Below are 5,442 nucleotides of genomic sequence, written 5' to 3' on the forward strand. Positions count from 1 at the left end.
ACTGTGGATCCTGAGCTGGCGAAAAAGCCTCTGGAGGTCCTCCTCCACCACGGCAGGTCTACAAGCAAAGAGGGGGGAGCAAAGAATTAACATCAAACATTTATGGAGGTTTACACTAGGGCTGAACGACTAATCGATATTTGAAATGATCAAATCGCAAAGCCTGCTATTGTTTGTTCTTCTTGTGTGTCAGTCCACCAATCAGAAGTGCTGTGCTCCACATGTACCAGCAGTTGTTAACCAATCAGAAGTGGCCCATGATAGAAGGTGATATACAGATTGATCCAATCACCTGCCAAGTATTTTTGAAATACTTTTCCAAATGGCTTCCAATGGAGCTTTAGATGGTTTGGTGAATCAAACCATCTGAGTCAGGTTAGTAATGCTCCATCACATGTTATCTATTACAGGGTGAATCTTAAACTGAAGCTTGACTTTAAAGCAACCCAACGGAAGTTTCATGTAAGTATAGTTCTTTCACTCATAGCTCGGGCTGCAGGGGTGCTAGAGACGGGAGCATGTTGATGTGACCTTCCTAGCCGGAGATATGGCCGCATTTTACAATAAACTTCCGTTGGGTTGCTTAAAAACAAATATCGCAAATCGAATCGCAATATCTGTCAGAAAAATCGCAATTAGATTATTTCCAGAAAACGTGCAGCCCTAGTGTCTGTATGTGTATGTGTATGTGTATGTGTATGTGTTGTGTGTGTGTGTGTGTGTGTGTGTGTGTGTGTGTGTGTGTGTGTGTGTGTGTGTGTGTGTGTGTGTGTGTGTGTGTGTGTGTGTTAGGGCTGTACAATTTGGGGAAATAATCTAATCGCGAATTTTCTGACTGATATTGTGATTGCGATTCTAACCTGACTCAGATGGTTTGTTTCACCAAACCATCTAGGAAAGCTTCATTGGAAGCCATTTGGAAAAGTATTTCAAAAATACTTGGCAGGTGACTGGATCTGATTGGTGTGGATGACTGACACACAAGAAGAAAAAAATAAAAAATAATCGCAGGCTTTGCGATTTGAGAATTGCATCATTTCAAATTGCGATTTGGATTTAAAACCGATTCATCGTTCAGCCTGTGCGCGCGCGCGCGCGTGCGTGCGTGCGTGCGTGCGTGCGTGTGTGTGTGAGGCAGGTGACAGACCGAAGCAGCACGTTTCTGCAGGATTTTTTTGGATGCATCTGTTCCTCAGAGGTGTTTACGGGACAGAGCGGGTACTCCGCTGTTGCCTTAGTGAGCACAGGCATGTATGGTGAAGGGCAGCCACATTTGCTAAGCTCTTAATAAACCGGAATTGGCTGTGTTCCCATTTGGTTTACGGCCACATTAGTTGTATTTTTCACAGTAAATGTTGGTTCGTGAAGGGAGATTTCAAGAAAACTCTTTCGGTTTATACTGTGCAACACATGATTATGTCATAAAGAAATGTTGTCCATTAAAAAACATACAGAGTTCTCCCTTAAATCCTTCCTGTAATGAATTATGATAAGGAGACTGCATAGAATGACAGAAGTGTGTGCTTATTTATCACTGAGGAAAGACAGCACAGCATTCTAAGTAGTATAAATATAAATAACCAAAATATCACTCCATCAATTAAGCATCTTTCTATTTCCTTTTCATCTTTATTTCTGTTTTTTTCCTCCTTTGTTCGATTAACTTTCATTTTCATCATTAACCATTAAAGAGCAACTTGCAGGTTTTTTTTTTTACTACATTTATGCTTAACCTTGCCTGAAAATTACAATTAAAAATGTTAATGCAGGATTTGATATGTTTTACAAGACATAAGGGCAGGAATTCAGAGGAAAAGGAGCCGTTTTGAGCTCTGCTACTAAAAACTGCATTTTTTTAACGTCATACGTCAAACGCGTCATATTACATCACATGGGGGAGTTAACTTTCTCGGACTCGTTCTCTGCCCAATCCGCGGTAGTGGTTTGTAGTTGATTTGAGCGGTTTAGAGCAGTTTAGTGAGCTGGTATTTTTTCGGTAATTTTACATTGCATTTCACCATTTGTGCAGGTTGCACAAACTCAAGCCTGTCAGGGCATCGAGTCCACAGTTTCCCTCACGGGAAAAGGACCGCAGCTAGCGTTCGTTCCTGGGTGCGTTGTGCATCCACCTCCCTGCAGCACATACTCCGTCTCCACAGCTTTATCAAGAAACCGTATTACATCTCTCTCCCCCCCTTCGCTGCTCTCTCTCCCCTCCGGTACACGGCACCGTAAGACGTAGTGTGTGGAGTTGCATTAGCAGGGTATATGCAGGAATCCTGAAGTCAAATTTAATACCTTTTAAGACCTTTTTTAAAGACCCTTTCCATACATTTTAACACCTCATCGCAACTTCGAGTTCTAACCGTTACATTGGCGACACACTTTACCTCACATTTACTATATTGATTGTAAGATAGCACAACTAAACAGAGTGCATACAGACTACTGACCACATGAACTTCAACCTCTCTGTGAAGGTCAGGTTTAATGCAGTATGCTGCTTTTTTGCTTCTGTGTAGACTCTGTGCTCTTTCATTCCAGTAAAACTCCTCAGAAACCAGTATCTGACCAATAAACAAAACAATTGACAAAACTATAGGTTACTTACGTAACCCCAGTTCTCAGAGTAACATGTAGTGAGATGTCTCACTATGGGATGCGCCTCATCGCGGAGCAAACAGAAGCATCAATCTCATTACGCCAATCCTGATTGGCTGGTGATCTTGACGTCAGCGTCAGGGAATCCACCCAGCCTATAAGTAGCTTGCGCCACGTCGCAGCGTCATTCAAAATAAGCACCTCTTCTCGCTTCACCTTAGCAAGGAGGGCCGTCTGGTGAGACATCTCACTACATGTTACTCTGAGACACTGGGGTTAAGTAAGTAACTATAGTCTCATTCATAACTCCGTTCGATGTTCTCTATTGGGATTTTGGAAGCTCCGTCATTGCACTGACGAGCTATCTCGAAATACCAAAACCAACAGACTTACAGGTAGAGCTACTGACTCACACGGGGCCCAGCCTGGCTCGGGCCACAACTAGGACAGAGATGTCTAACCTGTAAAGCGGACAAAAGGAGCGCGAGGCCAGCTCCGTGCGAGCTCGCTGCGAGGACCGCTGCTGCGAGGACAGTCGCTGCGAGGACCAGCTCGCCTGCGAGGACCAGCTCGTGCTGCCAATGTCTTGGAGGAACACCTTGACAAAGCCGGATGTAGCCAGACCACGAGTCGAATGACACGCAGANGCCGCGCCTCGCTGTCAAGGCTGCGGGCGTCTTTGTCCCGCAAGATTTCAACGTCTCATGTAGGCGAGCCTCCAGAGCAAGTCGGACAAAATGACTAACCATCATGCAACGCACTAGCAAGACGTCGATCGAAATTGCGCAGGTCTTGCTTGTCTCAAGCCTATATTCAGAACGCCGCTGCTCAAGGCCTCACTAACACTAAGAAAGTGGATCACATCACTCCTGTTCTGACGTCTTTACACTGGCTTCCTGTGTGTCAAGAATAGATTTCAAAATACTGCTGCTGGTTTATAAAGCTTTGAATGGTTTTGGCCCAAAATACATTTCTGACCTCCTGCTAAATTATGAACCATCCAGATCTCTCAGGTCTTCAGGGACGGGTCAGCTTTCTGTCCCCAGAGTCAGAACTAAACATGGTTCAGTTATTATGCTCCAAATATCTGGAACAAACTCCCAGAAATCTGCAGGTCCGCTGCAACTCTGACTACTTTTAAATCCAGGCTGAAGACTTTTCTGTTTGTCGCTGCTTTTAATTGAACTATTCACATCTTAAACTGCACTGTAACTTTTATCCATGTATTTGTTCTTTTAATGTTTATTTTATTATCTTTTCTTTTTAATGACTGATTTTAAATGCCATTTTCTTAATGTCTTTCATTTTTTGTAAAGAACTTTGATTTGCCTTGTGTTGAAAGGTGCTATATAAATAAACTTGCCTTGCCTTGCCTTGCCTTGCCTTGCCTTGCCTTGCCTTGCCTATTGACTGTATTGCCAGACCTAATGTCAATAATCGGCATTGTAAACATGACACAAGGTGGCGCCATATCCATGTCATCATGTCAGTGAATGTACTTTGCATTTACCCTCTGTGTTAAGTAAATAAAGTTGCCTTGCCTTGAATGAAATTCACGCAACTCTTAATATTAGATACTGTGTTTTTAAGTGGCGTTGGAGATTATTAGTTGACCCTGCTTTAAAGGATATTTTGCCTTTACAAATGGTGCGCTTTATCACTGCCTGGGTTTTGTTTGAAGTGCATCCAAAGGCTGCTCATTTTCCATCCGAAAAACACGTTGTCTACCTGTCCTGTACCACTTGTTATGACTTCTCTCTTTCGCATTCCCTTAAGACCAGATGGGGTCCATCTCACTCCTCGTCCTGAAACCTACCAGTCAGAGTAGGGGTGGGTCTTCACAGAATACGTGTGGGGAACAAAATCAAGCTTTTTAAAAGGCGAGTGGATTTTGGCAAAATCCACTCGCCTTTTAAAAAGCTTGATTTTGTTCCCCACACGTATTCTGTGAAGACCCACCCCTACTCTGACTGGTAGGTTTCAGGACGAGGAGTNTTTATTGGTTAAGTGGTCCTTGGTATGAAAAAGTTTGAGACACACTGCTTTAGATCCATAACAATGCAAGCTAAGTAGCCTACCAGTTAGCTACATAGCTAGCAGTGAGTGAGCGTTCAGACACCGGCGCACACACTCAAACGGACTCGTGTGCCTGACTCTACCAACAGGCTTTCATGATTCTGTTTAGATATGCAAGTATAAGCCATGATAGCTTATTTTATTAACACGCTAATTTGATATGAAAATCAATGGAAGCTGAGTTAACTTTGTAGGGAAACCTACCAAACTATTCTCACGCCAAAAACAAGATGAACCGGCGATCATTTTTGGTTGGTTATCTGCTCAAGCTGTCAATCCGCTCCCTCCCCGCCCCCACCACTCTTAACAACGTTAACAGACAGCAGAGCAGTGGGAGCCGGTTGGTCAATCCCCGACCCGTATTGCGCATGCGCAGATCTAAGATCCAGTAGAAATGATAACAAAGTAAAAGTCTGCTGCTTATTGTTCTACTAGGCCAAAATAGAGTCAAAGAGTATGAGAGTGAGAGTGTGTTAATTGATATAGTTGGCAGTTTGGAGTAAGTCTGTAGATTTGTTTGTGTGTGTGTGTTTCATGTATAGGCCTCTCACGACAATTAATTTTGTTGGATACATTTTCCCGGAAATGATTGCGATAAATGATAATATTGTCGGCACCGTTGTATGACCATTTTGGACCACTGAAATAATGATAATATATAATAATAATGCAAATACATCCTTTCAAACTGCTAGTCACATCCTCATGTAAATGGCAATTTATCGAGTTCATTTTTATTTATCGTACGGTAAGTCAATTCATTGC

At 42.9% G+C, this 5,442-nt stretch overlaps 1 protein-coding gene across 1 annotated transcript in view; it reads right to left on the reverse strand.

Annotated features, from left to right (window-relative positions):
- Positions 1-5,442, reverse strand: part of LOC104952511 (protein shisa-6 homolog) — a 65,845-nt gene that overhangs the window by 35,465 nt on the left and 24,938 nt on the right. The gene's annotated exons all lie outside the window — the stretch shown is intronic.

This window comes from Notothenia coriiceps, unplaced genomic scaffold (genome assembly GCF_000735185.1).
Source record: "Notothenia coriiceps isolate Sejong01 unplaced genomic scaffold, NC01 NC01_scaffold00020081, whole genome shotgun sequence".
NCBI classification, from domain to species: domain Eukaryota; kingdom Metazoa; phylum Chordata; class Actinopteri; order Perciformes; family Nototheniidae; genus Notothenia; species Notothenia coriiceps.